Source organism: Mirounga leonina, unplaced genomic scaffold (assembly GCF_011800145.1).
Source record: "Mirounga leonina isolate KUSES-001 unplaced genomic scaffold, KU_Mleo_1.0 Mir_154, whole genome shotgun sequence".
Classification (NCBI taxonomy): domain Eukaryota; kingdom Metazoa; phylum Chordata; class Mammalia; order Carnivora; family Phocidae; genus Mirounga; species Mirounga leonina.
The window spans coordinates 64,026,612-64,044,706 of record NW_023270389.1 but is presented as its reverse complement, the minus strand read 5'-3'; the positions used below and the strand labels follow the sequence as shown (position 1 = coordinate 64,044,706).

At 43.1% G+C, this 18,095-nt stretch overlaps 1 protein-coding gene and 1 pseudogene across 3 annotated transcripts in view; one reads left to right on the top strand and one right to left on the bottom strand.

Moving 5' to 3' along the window:
• The window catches only part of SMYD3 (SET and MYND domain containing 3), a 708,476-nt gene that overhangs the window by 562,753 nt on the left and 127,628 nt on the right, over positions 1-18,095 (top strand). The window lies entirely within an intron of this gene.
• On the bottom strand, positions 7,897-8,054 carry LOC118014637 (annotated as a pseudogene).

Here is an 18,095-nt window from a genome sequence, read left to right as displayed (position 1 = left end):
ATTCATGTGCTTCCCTCACATTGAACCTATTGACTTTTGGTTTGCACACAGTCGAGTTATCTGATTAATAACTCTTACTTTTGCAGAGTGTTTTGTATTTGTGGGAATTCTTTTGTAATTACTATGTCGTTTAACTCAATAATTGTGAATTAGGAAATGCAACTCAGAAAGGTTTGGAGGTGTGCCTGTGGGAGACTCTGGGTGAAGAAAACGGGGCAGAACCAAGTCTCAAACTTAGGTCTTTTGACTGAATCTAGTGCTCCTTCCTCTCTACCATAGAGCCACCTGTGGTCTCTGGTGCCAGAATCAATGGAGAAAGGTTTCTGTTTTCCCTGAAGGAGAAGGGACCACGTGCTCATTCTAATGAGGCAGGAATCAGTGAACATGATTAGTTTTTCATGAAAAAGAAATAAATGCGCTAAATGGGAAAAGTTGGATCCACCGGTGATACCTGCCCAAGATTCAGTCTGCTTTAGCATTAGCCTTTTGTGGCAGCCACGCATGCTGGAATTATAGGGGATCCCCTGGGATTTCTCCCCAGACCATCATCTGCAATGGCAAGAAGCAAGCTATCTTCCCACCAGCCTCCTTGAAGGGGAGGTCTTGGATTTAGTGCCTCTTACCCTTCATCTGTATTGTAGACCCACAAAAACTTTCTCGGATAGATGCTTGTATTTTATTAAAATTGGGGTCATGTTCACTTTTGGGTTTTTTTGGTGTAGTTGAAATCAGGCTAGAAATTGTCTATTAGGAAAAGGCTTCGCCTAAAATAACAGATAACCCAACTAAAATGGTCCCAGGATGACTGATGCCCTCAACCCTCAGCCAGCGTGTCCAAGCTCTAGACATGAAGAAGAAGGGGTAATAAAAGGCAAAGAACAAAGGGCAAAGCTCCTAGGGATTTCCACCTACACTTGACTGTTCAGAACTGTATCGTATGACCCCTGTTAGCTGTGAAAGAGGTGAGGAAACTACATTTTTAGGTTTTCAGCCTTTAAACTAGAGGAAGACAAGGGAGAGGAAGGTTGTGAGTGGCTTTTGCGAGGCTGATCTACAGTGTCCACCGTGTTCATTGAGACCATTTTCTTTCCTCTTTTGGGCTAAAAGTTTAATATTGTATTAGGGTTCTCCAGAGAAAGAGCACAACAGGGTGTGTGTGTGTGTGTGTGTGTGTGTGTGTAAAGGAGTAGTGGGGGGGATATTTATTATAAGGAGTTGGCTCATGTGATTGTGGAGACTGAGAAGTCCCAAGACCTGCAGTTGGTAAATGGGAGACCCCTGGTGAAATTCTAGTCTGATCCAGGAAGAGCCAGCCTTTCATTTGAGTCCAAAGGCAGGAGGAAAAAAAACAGCTCAAAGGCAATTGGGCAGGAGGAGTTCCCTCTTCCTTGTGGTAGGGTCAGTCTTTGTTCTCCTCAGGCCTTCAAGTGATTGGGTGAGACCCACCCACACTGGGGAGGGCAGTCTACTGATTCAAATGTGAATCTCATCCAAAAGCACACACATACCCAGAATAATGTTTAACCAAATACCTGGACACCCTGTGACCCAGTCAAGTTGATACATAACATTAACCATCATAAATGTTGTGTTAGAGATGGACCAAATGGTAACATGGAAAAAGTACTTAATAATTCTGCTTGATTCTAATCCATTCTGTGCCTGACACACTGAGTGGCCTTGGGCAAATCATTCAACCTCTCAGATTTATTTCATCATCTGTCATACAAGGGACCCATATCTCATTGTGGTTTTGATCTGCATTTCCTCTGTGGTCACTACATTGAACCTCTTTTCATGTACCTGTTGGCCATCTATATCTCTTCACACCTGTCAGAATGGCTAGAATCAAAAAGACAAGAAATAACAAGTGTTGGTGAGGTTGTGGAGAAAAGGGAATGCTTGTGTGTTACGTTATTGGTGGGAATGCAAACCCGGATGGCCACTATGGAAAACAGTTTGGAGGTTCCTCAAAAATTTAAAAATAGAACAACCATATGATCCAGCAATTTTGCTTCTGGGTATTTATCTAGAGGAAATGAAAACACTAACTTGAAAAGATCTCCGCATCCTCATGTTCATTGCAGCATTATTTACAATAACCAAGACATGGAAACAACTTTAAGTGTCCATCCATAGATGAATGGTTCAAGAAAATGTGGTATATATACACTGGAAGATTATTCAGCTGTTGAAAACAAGGGAATCTGGCCATTTGCAAGAACATGGATGGACCTTGGGGGCATTATGCTAATTGAAATAAGTCAGACAGAGAACGACAAACACGGTATATAACACAACGGAATTAAATTGGATGCTCTTAAAGCCCCTTCCAGCTCTGTTATCCCATGTTTCTCTGAAATGTTTTCCTAGGAGAAGTGAGTGGGGTGTGTATTGAGATGAGAATAGAAACCTGATTTCAATTAGCTCATCAGTTATATTTTCAAGTTTCTATTTACCTGAAAATTTTGTTCTGTTTTGTGATGTAAACATCCCTCTTGAAATCTCTGTATTGCTGATTTGCTTTGAAAAAATAAGACAGGTGAATCCAGCTTAACGCATTCCCCAAAGATTATGAATTCAAAACTACTTCAGTCAAAATTAAATTTACTTCAGTTCCTAGGCTTAAAGTTTTCAAGATTATTTTTCTGCTTTTCTTGGACCATAAGAAATTCATCTCAACAGGTTTCCGTGTGAGGCAGTATTTATTACAGTGCTCGAATCTGCATGGTGCTGGACTCATGCGCTGACCTGTTTCAGGAAGGCAGGAGGCCTATCAGAGCGGCTGTGATTTACATGTGTGGGGTTAGGTGTCATTTCTAGTCATCAGCAGCTTAATTTCTGGAAGGAATAGAACTTACCTTCTAAGGGAGGCTTTGGAACGATTTGGCTTCTCCTGTGGTTTGCCCAGGTCAGAATCCTAGGCCATAGAAACAGAATAATAGACCAATGGGAATTGATTGTTCCCTTAAGTTTGTGGGCAGTGCGCAGCATGCTTCCTTGGATGTTGCCTGCTTTGTGGCAAGAAAAAGCTGTGTTTCCTGGCCATGTCACTTTTTCTTTCCTAAAGCCTGTTACATTTGATCCTTCTTCTAAAACACAGTCAGTTTACTAATAACACCGTTGCCTCACCTCACTCCTGGATTATTGAAATAGCCCCTAATTGGTCCCCTGGCCCTCCATGTCCCCTCGATCATCCATCCTGCACACTGTCCTACAGTAAGTTTTCTGAACCACCACTGTTTCCATGTCATTGCTTTGCTCAGAATTTTGGAAAACATTTGCCATTGGCTTTAATCTTCAGGATAAACTTCAGACTCTTAGCTTGGCATTCGAGGCCATGACCCCAAAGTCCAACCTACCTTTTTTCCCTTCCTTTCTCTGCCTTCCCCAATGCGTTCTGTCTCATCACACCCTCCCACCACTCAGAAGCCTCGGAAGGGCTTCCAGGCACACATCCGTACACTTCTCTCTGCATATCAATGTAAGTATGTAAATGTAGGCAGAGTAGCTCTGTGCTTTAATGGCTGTAAATCTTACGTTGATTTGTGAAATAAGAGTGACAGGAAATAAGACAAAAGCAAGTCAGTGCCCCAAAGGCATTCCGTATGATCCTATAAAGTGACCAGAAACCAATCACAAATTATTCTAACTCTCCCAGCAGCCAAAGCTGAAGGACTGAGTCAGAATTCACAGTAGCTGTGAGGTTGGACACACACCTGGTCCTCGGCCAAAGCCCAGTTTTTCCCGGTACTGAGGCCAGAGCCGCTCCAGAGGGTCCCAAAGAGGCAGTGGGCAACATCCTCAGCAGACTCCACAATTATTTAAATAGCTGGTTTTTTATAATATTTTTCAATGTGGCTGATAGACATAATTTCAAATTGTAACTTAATAAAAGAAGTAACACGAAAGGTTAAAATTTATATACTCTTGGTTCCTATCTCTCTGATGGTTTGCTCCCTTCTAAGAATAAAATTCACACTGTACCAAGGGAAGCAAGGACTGCATACACTTCAGATGATCCTTCATTAATGGTATTTCTTGCAGTCTTTTCAATTCTTTATTTTAATTTTCATTAAAGTGATACATGCATACAGTCTGAAAAATCAAAGTGCTAGAAGCCAGTTCAAAACACTAGTACGCTTTCCCTCTCCTGCTCCCGAGATAACCCTTTTTGGGTTTGGCATTTATTCTCTGTTTCTAAAGCTAAAGCTCCCTTAAATCACATCCTAGGGATGTTGTTTGCTACTGGGTTGGTTTAAGGACTCTTTTTTATTCTTAGGATTTCAAGTTTGGTTTTTTTCCCATATCTCCCAGTTTATGTTTTATTTCTCCCTATCTCTGCTTCATACCTTCATATTCTCTCCTCCTGAGTCCTCCTCTGTTACTTACCTTTTTGAGCATCTGCATCATACCCTAAGAGTCTTGTCAGTCAGAGCCATAGCTTTTCCACTGGAGTAAACTCATGTTCTGATCTTTGATTTTTGTTGGTTATCTTCCTTAGCATTGCATTTCACTAAGTGGTTTGGAATTTTATAATGCAAGCTCATTTGGAGTGGGAAGTATTCTGGTTTTGCTCCTTTCTCTCCTTCTGTGCTCATCCCCTCTGTCTGCTGGCCTTGCACTTGCCTCTCACAGACCCCTCAGATGTCATGGCATTTGGAACCGATGTGCCACAGTGTTGTTGAGGCTCTGCAGACCCGGTTACTTAGGTGATGGGCATCTTGGTGCTCTGTACCTAGAAATGTGCCTTCTGACCTTTCCAGGCCCAGAGCTTCTTATATGTACTCAGCCTAAGGGAACAGGTCATCAGTCCTGTGTCTACAGCCTCTTTTTATAAACAAAGGAGCCTTACCTGGGCTTGACTCACCTTTCTTACATGAAGCATTTCTAGCCCCTTCTAACCGCAGGAATGGAACGTGTGCTTGCTACCGCCTGCTTCCAGACCCGAGGCCCTAGCTTTAGCTTGGCGTCTTGCTTTGCATTTCTGTTCTATTTTTGGTCCAGGGAGACGTCTTTTCTTGTTTTTGAATTAGTAAAGCTATTTTTGGTTTCTCTTTTTATCTTTTACTCACCATTGCTGTGGGGTTTGGGGTAAAGGGGAGCACTTCAAAGTCTGACCTTATATCATCTTGATTGGACATCTGCGATTTGCTTTTCAAGCATGTAGGTGTGAATTCAAGGCTTTGGAGGCAAAGGAAGATGTGAAGATAAAGGATTGAATTCTCCTGAGGGCTTCCAAGCATGTGTGCACCTTTTACCCTGTACCAGCCTGTCTGAGATCCCGGAGAAGGGGTCTAGATCCTTTATCACAGGGCCTTCTGTGGAGAGAGACTTGAGCAGAGTCATTCTGAAAACAGTTGAATAAATGGCTGTGTGTGGTGTGTGTGGGGGGGGAAGCAGGGGGGAAGCCCTAATACGCTTCTCATTCCTGATGCTACAATGCTAAGTTCGCTTCCTCTTAATCTCTTCATAGAAATGAAGTGCCGTTAGTTATCGTCCTTGGTAATTATTTCAGCCTGTGTTTGAAGATCCTCTTGTGTATCGTGGAATTTCCTCTCTTTGGTCACTTCTGAGGCCCTCCCCGACACGTGTGCATTATGGAGCCTGGAAGTGGCCCAGCATCCTACATGGGGAGCACCTTCCAGGGGTGCTGTGCTTGGTTCCTGCATATACTGTACCTCAGTGGGGCTATTCCGTTAAACTCTGGTAAGCAGGCAGCAGAGGCCAGAGTGAGCCAAGGAAGAACTGGTGTTTCACTGAAGAAGTAACCAAGGCAGTGCTAGAATTAAAGCTGCAGTCAAAGGAACTGAGAGTTCTCTGCCCAAGAAGAAGTTGATGGTAACTTGAGTCTATTTAAAATACGAGCAATTACTTAAAGGTCATTTAGTAAACCAAGATTTTTTTTTCTGCTGCCTTCTTCCATTTTGCTAAATTAATTGTAAGCAGAAATGCCTTGTGGCGGGCCGATGAGCTCAACCAGCTCTGAGCTGTTTCATATTACAGGTTTTAACAGCCTCCGCGGAGTGTGTGCCCTGTGTCTAATGTTTTCATCGTAACGGTATTACGTTATCTTCAGGAAGAGTTGGCAGGGGATTGAAGAACGGTGTGTGTCTGTGTGTATGTTTGTGTGAGAGAGAGACAGACAGACAGAGACAGATTTTAAGGGGTCCAAGCCCAATATGAGTGTGTGTTATCTCTGCCTTGCTTCTCCCAACAACAGAAGAAAGGGTTTCCCTGGAGTGAGCGCAGTGCTGGCTTGTCCTGAATGTTCAAGGGAGGAAGGGAGTTTATTGACTTCATGACCACACAATCCCATCTGCAATGTTACCATGAAATGGGAGAGGCTCCTCGGCTTGGTACAACGGTCTATAAAGTTGGCCCGGGAAATAAACAATGTAGCTATTGTGTCTCCTTGGAACATGCTGCTGGCCACATCACAGCCCTGCCTTCTCCCCAGAGAGCAGACAGCTGGGCTCCCAGGCTGCTGCAGGGTGCTCTGGTGCATTCAGAAATCCACCCCAGGACAAGAAGAGGGTGGCTCCACAGTTTGTGGTGACAGGAATTCTCTCTCACAGCCGTTCCAATTCTTGAACAAAAATGCTTTTCTTTTAGCTGTGGTCTGCAAGAAGCTCCGGCTCAGGGAACAGATTGGCAGAAGGCGGTGACAGCTACTGGGACAGAGGAGTCTGTGTTCCTGTGTCCCGGTCACCGTACCTAGCCCAACACAGGGCGCACAGCGTTCAAGAAGTGCTGGAGAAGGAGTGACCTTTCTCAGGGAATGGTACTTTGCTGAGTAATTTATACACCTCGTCTCATTCAGTTGCCATGGCTTGAGGAGGGTGGTGGTTGCCCTTATTCCTATTGCGCAGATGAAGTAACTGGGGATTTTAGCTGCAGAGGCTATAATCCTCACCTCTCCACTATGCTGTCTCTATAAGTTTATGAATAGTAAATATACTCTTCCTATCTTTTAAAAATTCAAGTATCTGGGCACCTGGGTGGCTCAGTCTGTTGGGTGTCTGCCTTCGGCTCAGGTCATGATACCAGGGTCCTGGGATTGAGTCCCACATTGGGCTCCTTGCTCAGTGGGGAGCCTGCTTCTCCCTCTACCTCTGCCCCTCTGCCTGCTCACACTCTCTCTTGATATCTCTCTCTCTCAAATAAATAAATAAAATCTTTAAAGAAATAAAATGAAATTCAAGTATCATTTTCATTCAGTAAAATTCACTCCTTTTAGTGTACAGTGCTGTGAGTTTTGACAAATGCATATAGTCTGCAACCACCACCACTACTCAAAGAACAGTCCCACCCCCCCACCAAATTCCCTTGTACCACTTTCTAGTCTACCCCTCCCCCACTTCTGCCTTTGCCAACCTCTGATCTGCTTTCTGTCACTGTAGCTTTACCTTTTTGAGAATGTTGTATGAATCAATCCAGACAGTCATTCCATTCTGGTTTCCTTCACTTAACAATATGCATTCGATATTCAGCCGTGTTATTTGACATGTAACTCTCTAATCTCAGTATTTGGTTCCTTTTTATTGCCAGTCGTATTCTATTATGTGGCTATTCCACAGTTTACCCATTCATCAGTTGAAGGACATTCGGTTCCTTTCAGTGGTTGGTGATTATCAATACAGCCACTGTAAACATTCACGTACAGTTTGTTGTGGAAATATAAATTTTCATTTCATCTATGTAGATACCTAGGATTAGGATGGTTGGGCTGCATGGTCAATATATGTTTGACTTTATAAGAAACTGCCAAACTGTTCTCCAGTGTAGCTGTACCATTTTGAATTCCCACAGGGATTGAGTGAGAATTTCAATTACTCCACATGCTTGCCAGCACTTGATTTTGTCAGGTTTTCTTTTGTTTGTAATCATTCCAGTAGATGTGTAGCGATGTCAAAAAAAAAAAATGCTGTTGGTATTTTGATAGGGATTGCATTAAATCGGTAGATTGCTTTGGATAGTAGAGACATTTTAATTAGCAATAATCGCGCCTCGGATAAACCTCATTGGCTACGATACTGCCACTGCGCAAAGCTTAGTAGAGACATTTTAACAATATTCTTGTTCTTCCAAACCATGAGCATGGAATAGTTTTTTCATTTGTGTGTGTCATCTTCAATTTGTTTCATCAGTATTCTGTAGTTTTCAGAGTAGAGGTGTTTTACTCTCTGGCTAAGTTTATTCCTAAGCATTTTATTCTTTTTGGTGCAGTTGTAAATGAGATTCTTTTCTTATTTCTCTTTCTTTATTAGTGTATAGAAATGCAACAGATTTCTGTATGTTGATTTTGTATTTTCCAACCTTACTGGATTCTTTTATCAGTATTAGTAGTTTTTGGTGAGTCTTTAGGGTGTTCTGTATATAGTATCATGTCATCTGCAAATAGTGACAGTTTTACCTCTTCATCAATTTTGATGCCTTTTATTTCTTTTTCTTATCTGATTGCTGTGGCTAGGACTTCCAGTATTATGTTGCATAAAAGTGGCAAAGTGGACATCCTTGTCTTGTTCCTCAGTTTTTCGCCCTTGAGTATGATGTTAGCTGTGCATTTTTCATATATGGTTTTTATTATGGTGAGGCACGTTCCCTCTAAACCTACTTTGTTGAGGGTTTTGATCACGAATCGATGTTGTACTTTGTCAAATGCTTTTGTTGCATGATGATCATGCAACAAAATGATCATATGGTTCTTATCCTTTTTCTTGTGGATATGATGTATCACACTGATTGATTTGTGAATAGTGAGACACACTTTTATCCCAGGAATTGAATCCCATTTGATCATGGTGATTTTTTAATGTATTATTAGATTCAATTTGTTAGTATACTATTAAGGATTTTTGCATCTATGTTCATGAGAGATATTGGCCTGTAGTTCTTTTTTTTTTTTTTTGTCATGTCTCTTATCTGGTTTTGGTATCAGGTAATGCTAGCCTCATAGAATGAATTCGGAAGCTTTCCTTCCTCTTCTAATTTTTGGAATAGTTTGAGAAGAATAGGTATTAACTCATTTTTAAATATTTGGTAGAATTCACAGGTGAGGCTGTGGTCCTGGACCTTTATTTGTTGGGAGTGTTTTAATTACTGATTCAATTTCATTGTTGGTAATCGGCCTGTTCAAATTTTCTATTTTTCCTCATTCAGTTTTCACAGGTTATATGTTTCTAGGAATTTATCCATTTCTTCTAGGTTGTCCAATTTGTTGGCATATAATTTTTCATAATATTCTCTTATAGTGCTTTGTATTTCTGTGTAGTCATTTTTATTTCTTTTCTCTCATTTCTGATTTTGTTTATTTGAGTCCTCTCTCTCTCTTTGATGAGTCTGGCTAGAGGTTTATCAATTTTGTTTATCTTTTCAAAAAACCAGCTCATTTCATCTGTTTTATTCCTTTTTTGTTTCTATTTCATTAATTTCTGCTCTAATCTTTATGAGTTCCTTACTTCTACTGGTTTGGTTTGGTTTGGTTTGGTTTTTTCTTTCAGTGGCTTCTTTAGATATAAGGTTAGGTTGTCTATTTGAGCTTTTTCTTGCTTCTTGAGGTAGGCCTGTATTGCTATAAACTTCCCTCCTACAACAGCTTTTGCTGCATCCCAGAGTTTGGACCATTGGGTTTCATTTTCATTTGTCTCCATGTATTTTTTTATTCTCTCCTTGATTTCTTGGTTGACCCATTCATTGTTTAGTAGCATGTTATTTAACCTCCATGTATTTGTTCTCTTTGTAGATTTTTCCTTGTGGTTGATTTCTAACTTCATAGCGTTGTGGTTGGGGAAGATACATGGAATGACTTCAGTCTTTTTGAATTTGTTGAGACTTGTTTTGTGGCCTAACATATGATCTGTTCTGGAGAATGTTCCATGTGCACTTGAAAAGAATGTGTATTCTGCTGTTTTAGGATAGAATGTTCTGAATATATGTGTTAAATCCATGTGGTCTGATGTGTCATTCAAAGCCACTGTTTCCTTGTTGATTTTCTGTTTAGATGATTTATCTGTTGATGTAAATAGGGTATTACAGCCCGCCCCCCCCCCATTATTGTATTACTATCTATTATTTCCTTCATGTTTGTTATTAACTGCTTTATGTATTGGGGAGCTCCCATGTTGGGTACATAAATATTTACAATTGTTATATCTTCTTCTTGGGTTATTTCCTTTATGTTTATATAATGTCCTTCTTTGTCTCTTGTTACAGTCTTTGTTTTAAAGTCTGTTTTGTCTGATAGAAGTATTGCTATCCTGGCTTTCTTTTCACTTCCAGTTGCGTGCTAAATGTTACTTCACTTTGAATCTGCATGTGGCTTGAGGTCTGAAATAAATCTCTTGTAGGCAGCATATAGATGGGTCTTGCTTTTTTATCCATTCTGTCACCCCATGTCTTTTGATTGGAGCATTGAGTCCATTTACATCCACAGTAATTATTGATAGGTAAGTACTTATTGTCATTTCATTACTTGTTTTATGGTTGTTTTGTAGCTTTTCTCTGCAGAACCTGGCATTTCCGGGGTGTCTCCTGTGTGTTGCATGTGCTGTTGAGGGGACCTCCGGCAGCCTGGGAGCACTCCTCCTGCTGAGCCCTCCTGGGTTGGGGGGGAGTGTATCTGAAGAAGCACACAGGGGCAGGCTGTGCTGTTGGCAAGCTAGGTGGGGAGTGTTGATGCCGCACTGGTTCCTGCAGGTGTCCATGTATCTAAGCTGGGGGGCAGGGGAGGGAATGGCATGAGCTCTTTTGTTCTTGGAGAAGTCTCCCAGAGATCCCTACCCCCTGCAGCACAAGCTCTGAGATGAGTAAATAAATCTCCAGTCTCCTTCCTGTATTCCCCAGGCATTTTCCAAACTGCTGCTTCTGGGCTGTATCTCAGCCAGGCTGTTTGTCCTCTCTGTTTTCTGTTGCCCTTGCAGCTCTCCCAGAGTCACGCCCACTGATTTTTAAATTCCAGGTGTTAAGCCCCACTCATCGTGAGAACTCTGGATGTTAGGCCCCTCTGGGTTTCAAAGCCAGATGTTATGGGGATTCATCTTCCCTCTGCGGGTCCCCTGTGCCTGGGGTGGCTTGTGTGGGAGTCTGTGCCTCTTCCCTCCCTGTGACCACGGGTCCCTCCGTCTTGTGAAGTCTCCTGGGTCTGTTTTGCTCCCAACCATGTCTCTGTCCTTCTTACTCTTCTCCTGGCCTCTTCTCTACATTTAATGGTGGAGAGTCTGTCCTGCCAGTCTTTGGGTCATTTTCTCAGTTATTTACACTGATGTGGGTGTTATCTAGTTGTATCTGTGGACAGGTGAGTTTAGGATCCTCCTACTGTGCCATCTTTCTAAAGTCTAGAGTTCTTTCTTCTTTTTTTTTTAAGATTTATTTATTTTAAAGATTTTATTTATTTATTTGACAGAGAGAGACACAGTGAGAGAAGGAACACAAGCAGGGGGAGTAGGAGAGGGAGAAGCAGGCTTCCCGCTTAGCAGGGAGCCTGATGAAGGTCTCAATCCCAGGACCCTGGGATCATGATGTGAGCCAAAGGCAGATGCTTGATGACTGAGCCACCCAGGCACCCCTAAGATTTATTTATTTTGGAGAGAGAACGTGAGTGAGCAGTGGGAGGGACAGAGAGAGAATCTCAAGCAGATTCCCTGCTGAATGTGGAGCCGACATGGAGCTCGATCTCACGACCCTGAGATCATGACCTGAGCTGAGATCAGGAGTCAGACGCTTAACCCACTGAGTCACCCAGGTGCCTCAGAGTTCCATATTCTTTATACAAGTTTTGTTTTTTTAATCAGATGTGTGCTTCATAAATCATTTTTTTCTGTCTGTGGTTTATGTTTTCAGTGTCTTAACAGAGTCTTTTGAAGAGCAGAAGTTTTAAATTTTGACATAGTCCACTTTTTAGTATTTTTTTTTATGGATCAGTCTTTCGATGCCATATCTAAGAAGTCTTTGCCTAATCTAAGAGAATAAAGATTTTTCTTCTATGTTTGTCTATTAGACATTTTATAGTTTTAGGTTTTGCATTAGGTCTTCGATCCATTTTCAGGTAATTTTTGTACAGGGTTCATTTTTTACATATGGATGTCCCATTTTCCCAGTACCATTTGTAGGATATTATAGAGAGTGCAGAGTTAGATGAGGAGTTGGGTTCTAGTCCTCAAGCCTGTACTTGTCACATCAGTGACACTAGCCAAAGAGATAAAATCTGGGTGGTGGGTAACACGGCAGCTCATACAGTGGGGAGAGCTTGTGCTCTGAAGTCTGATCATCCTGGGTTTTGTTGTTTCCTCGCCATTTGACATTCGTAAATTTCCTTGTCTTCATCTCTGTTTACTCTTGTAAAATGAGAGAGTGGTCTGTCTGGCAAAGCTGCTTTGATGGTGTTCAGTTAGATGGTGTAAGCATCAGTTGGGAGATGGTGGATGCTCAATAGTTGCCATCATTGTTACCAATGTTCTGAGGACATAGTCTATATGTGGAGCTCCAGGAATTATAGCCTCCTTAGTTCCCATCATTTGCTGGTCAGGGTCCCTGCACTTCTCATATAATCTTCTTGGTAGCTTTTTAAGTCTTCCTGCTCTAACTCTTCACACTCTCTGCTTCCTCCCCCATTTTTGTTTCTAGTGCTTTCTATGTGGTTTCTGTGGTCACTGTGTTGGGTATTGTGTTGTCCTTGGCATAGCCCCTCTCCCTAGCCTGGGCTCTCCCTCGTGAGAGGTGAGCTGACCTTTGTCCAGACTTTGGGGTAAATCACTGCCCTTCACCTCCACTCACGTGGTGCTACTCCCTCCCACCTGCTGTTGGTGACATTGCTCACACTGAGAGTGTGCGAGGGCTGCAGGTAGAGCCATGGGGGAGGCATACGTGTGGGGGGAGGTACACCAGGGTGGCTCTCAGGCTGAGTAAGAAGGCAGCAGAGCCCACATGAGTGGCACCATGTAGACTCAAGGGCCAGACCCTTCCTCCTTCCCCCATCCCTGGACAAAGTTGAGGTCATCTTGGACCCTCACTCCCCTCTTGTTCTCTCCCAAACGGAGATGATGCCTCTTTTAGGATTTGTCACAGAGGAAGTCTTATCCCTTTCTGAGTGAGACCACACTTGGGCTTCCCTTGCCCTTCATTCCCTACTTGTTACAGTGCAGCAGAATATCACCCACACTTCCTGGGCCCTGAGCCTGAGAACAGGCCTCCTCATGATCACAACAGCATTAGGGCCCCAAGGTGGGTGGACACCTGCTCACTCTGCAGGGGGAGTGGCGACAGAGGGCTCTGCCTAAAACCGTAGCTGGCCCTGCAGCAACCACAGGACGGATGGCCCAGAAGTCAGGAGTGGGGAGATGGAGTATTCTAATCCCTTTCATTATCTTACTCTGTGTAGAAATTGAGGGCATATGCTGCCATCCAAAAATAACTTTTATTTATTTTACTTGCAAAACACATTTTCCCCCTCATCTGTTTGCTGGGCTCAACAGTGACCTTGAAGGCTAATGCTTTTGGTCTCCAGTGCCTGCCCAAAGCCCCTAAGGTATGATATGCTTAACTTCATAAAACTTTGGAATCCTGCAGCTCTGCCACACACCCTTCCATGAACACCTCACTGCTGAAATATGGGAGGAAGCAAATTAATCAGCGAATCTCATGATAACTATTTGGGATCATGATTTCCTAGGCAGAGACAGCCACCTACAGTGACCCTGCCTCCCTGGAGGCTTGAAAATGGGGACTTGGTGTCATTGGTGAGAATAGAGAGTGCAGCTCTGTGGATTGGGGATGGTGCCCCACCGAGTGTGGTTCCACTGACCTACTCCTCCCACTCTGAAAAGTAGCCATTGGGCTCCAGGTAAATATGGTGGTCGAACATGTGCGTTTCTCTGCACTTTCTCCCCAAATCCTGCTGAAATGATGGTCGGAGTGGGCTCTTCCTACCTTCAGAGTCTAAAAGGTGGAAACGAGAGCACATACTTTTTACTTACACCCATAAACAAATATGACAGAGGCCAAGAGGTGGATCAGAAGGCATCAGTTAAATTTGAATAGCTGGAAGAAGCATTAGGCCTTGGGATCGTCGATGCCTTCATTTCATGGAGAGGAGGAGTGACTGTGGGGAGTCCGGACAGGTGATCCAGGTCTCCTACGTCTGGGGCAGTGCCCTTTTGATGAGGCAGTGTGGGTACTGGCCCCGGGCAGGGAAGCAAAGGAAAGAGATAAAGGTAAAAGAATAAATTGATCTAGAAGTTCCCCCTTTGACGATTTTTCTGGAAAGAGCACTTACATTTGCTTATTCCTCATTTTACAGTTCTTGAAATATTATCTTTATCCAGTGTCTCAAGCCCTTTGGATAATTGAACTATAGAAATAAACCAGAAAAAGTATTTTTTTAAGATTGGTTTTGCCACTGGATAACTTAGCACATTTTACTTACAATATCTGTCAAGACCCTGGATGAACATTTGCTAATGCTTCAGTACCCACCTGGGAGGGGGTGGATAGGTTGGTCTTGTAAGAGGGGACCAACCCAGCAGCTACTGTGGGGTGTCCAATGAGCCAGGACTCACACTGCGCCACAAGGGCTGGGATTTGGAGCAAGTCTGTTCTGTTCCTAGGCTGAGCATAAACCTTCCAGATATCAGGCTTCTGGCTGTGGCTTAGAACTTGAGTAGACTCAAGTCTCCTTTTTTGGGCTTCTTACTCATCTGCAATTACCATTTGTCTCCAGTCTTTTAGCAAGCCTGCTTGAGTGTTTTCTTTTCTTTTTTTTTTTTTATTCTTATGTTAATCCTCATACATTACATCATTAGTTTTAGATGAAGTGTTCCATGATTCATTGTGCATAACACCCAGTGCTCCATGCAGAATGTGCCCTCCTCAATACCCACCACCAGGCTAACCCATCCTCCCACCCCCCTCCCCTCTAGAACCCTCAGTTTGTTTTTCAGAGTCCATCGTCTCTCATGATTCGTCTACCCCTCCGATTTCCCCCGCTTCATTCTTCCCCTCCCGCTACCTTCTTCTTTTTTTTTTTCTTAACATATATTGCATTATTTGTTTCAGAGGTACAGATCTGAGATTCAACAGTCTTGCACAATTCACAGCGCTTACCAGAGCACATACCCTCCCCAGTGTCTATCACCCAGTCACCCCATCCCTCCCACCCCACCCCCCACTTCAGCAACCCTCAGTTTGTTTCCTGCAATTAAGAATTCCTCATATCAGTGAGATCATATGATACATGTCTTTCTCTGTTTGACTTATTTCATGCTTGAGTGTTTTCTACTCTCCTTTTCCCCTTCTTTCCTCCTTCCTCAAGTATTTAGTGAGTGGCTTACAGTATCCCAGCTGTGGGAATCAGCACTTCCTGCAAGTGGCTTACGTTCTAGCCTGGAGACAGACTGCAGACACATGGCTCAGGGCAGTGTGGCAGCTGTCTTAATGTGAGCCGGTTCCAAGTGCAGTGGGAGCAGGGGAGGAAAAACATCTCCCTGGTCCATCCGGGAAGACTTCACAGAGCAGGAGGCGTGGACCTGAGATGTATTGGCTGTGCAGGACTTTTCAGTGCATTAGGTTCAGACGGAGCGTTTCAGATGGGGGACTCACCCCGTGAAATGTCCCAGAGGTCTGGAGAGTACAGCAAATCAGAGAATGGCCTGTGGTTCGGTATTCCTCAGGATACGGGCTGGCCAGGCTAGTGATCCGGGGCCAGGGGTGTGGTAGGCCAGGCAGCATTTGCATTAACATCATGGAGGAGGGATGGGAAGCCAGTGAAGAATAGTGAGGGCGACCTTTTGGCCAGTAACAGCCAGCAAAGTATAATAGTCAGAAACTATTGCACGAGGCACGAGAATCAATTATTCTGAAAACAGGCCAGGAAACCAGTGTGGTTCCCCCACCATTACATGCCCAAGAAGGGCTTTCTGAGAGTTGCTTTTGCCTATCTGTGATGTCAGCCTTCCTCCCTTCCCCACAACGAATGAGATGTTATTGGGTCCAGTGAATACCCGGGGATATGGCAAATGGCTTGTTTCACATACTCATCTGCTTACAGGCTGTTTTGGGGAGCTTCAATTAAAGATTAGGATGTTTACCAATTGTGCTGAGTATTAATTGCCGAGGAGAGGGTGTGCCGGCTCTCTGAACTGACTATGCTTCTCAGTAATGAGGATATGGTCCTGCTTCATTTGCAGACCTCAGCATATCTTCTGCTTGCTTTCCTTGCAACCTTGACCACCCAGTCATTTCCAGACCATGAGAACTCTAAGAAGTGAAGAGAGATGTGGGTGTCCTCTGTCTCTTGTTTTGATATGTAAATTGGGATCCTGGAATTATTAAAGCATTGATAATGCTTTTTCTGTCTATAAAATTAAAATTTGAAGGCTGCAGCTAAATGCTCATAAAAACAGCTTCCTTCCCGTTTGTCATTAAACCCCGCCATGCAATAAATTTACTTATCCTTAATTTAGAATCATCTTGCTCTTTTTCAGAATTTAGTCAATCTTGGCATTTTTTCAGTACTTTTTTATGCTAATTTATTTATTGTGCCTCTTAAAGCAGAACACATAAAGTAGCAGCCAATTAATAAATTATGTTTTCTACAACTGAAATAAAAACACGTTAATTATTTCTAAACAATTAGCTGCCATGCAGCATGGGGAAATTCCTCAGTAGGATGAATGAACAGAGCCTCAGAAGGTGAGGAAAATTGCCCACCTTTGACATCCTGTCAATGAATATCTACTTTTTACAACTGCTTCCTGTTATGAATAAGGTCCATTAAAATCATGGTAAAAATTGTGAATGCTCACCTCTTAATTTCATATCATTGCCTTTTAGCTTAGCCAAAGACCCCCAAGCAGTATCCCTCATGAGTTTTTTTCTGAAGCTACAGTTCATTCTGTCCAGCAGCCCCATAACTTAAAAAGGGACGAAGAGAAGGTCTATTGTGTGCAGAGAAAGCACCTAAGAGTCCTAAGGAAAGACAAAGGGCACAGAAACCCTTCAGCCTGTGGGAGAAGGACCCAGGCAGGGTGACCTGCAGTGCTTCGTCTATGCTAAGCTTGGGGAAACGCACTTAAGCTGCAGGTTTTTAGATCAGATGTACTGACTTTCTGAACTTTTTCTTTTTTTTAAGACATAGTGGCATTTTCTTCATGGGGGTCTTCTAAGAACAGTCTTTCCCACTTGTCCAATCTCTCCAGTTCCTAGAATCTTCCCAGTCATCAAGTTCGGGAATCCTTTGACTTGGATAAGTCCCTGGATAAGTTAGATATTTGGGTGTGTGTGTGTTTTTTTTTTTACATTACGCATTTTGGAGTACTTGGCTGGCTCAGATCATGCGACTCTTGATCTCAGAGTTGTAAGTCCGAGCCCCATGTTGGGTGTAGAGATTACTTAAAAATAAAAATCTTTGGGTGCCTGGGTGGCTCAGTTGGTTAAGCGACTGCCTTCGGCTCAGGTCATGATCCCAGAGTCCCTGGATCGAGTCCCGCATCGGGCTCCCTGCTCAGCAGGGAGTCTGCTTCTCCCTCTGACCCTCCCCCCTCTCATGCTCTCGCTCTCTCTCTCTCTCTCTCTTAAATAAATAAATAAATAAAATCTTTAAAAAAATAAAAAAATAAAAATCTTTAAAAATAAATACATAATGGGTGCCTGGGTGGCTCAGTTGGTTAACTGCCTTCAGCTTAGGTCATGATCCTGGAGTCCTGGGATGGAATCCTAGTCTGGCTCCCTGCTCAGCGGGGAGTCTGCTTCTCCCTCTGACCCTCCCCCTCTCATGCTCTCTCTCTCTCTCTCTCTCTCAAATAAATAAATAAAATCTTAAAAAATATAAATAAATACATAAAAATAAAAACTAAAAAAATAATTTTACCTAAAAAATTAGATTTAAAAAAAAGAATCGCCCACTCTGAGTTTGGGCCATTTTCACCTTTATCTGCTGACTCCCATGACAGACTACCATCAGGCATTTGCTGAGTACCTGCTGTTACTCACAGACCTAAAAGAAGACCCTGTTGGGGTGCCTGGGAGGCCCAGTCAGTTGTCTGCCTTTGGGGTACTGGGATGGAGCCGCCCCCCCCACACCGGGCTCCCTGCTCAGTGGG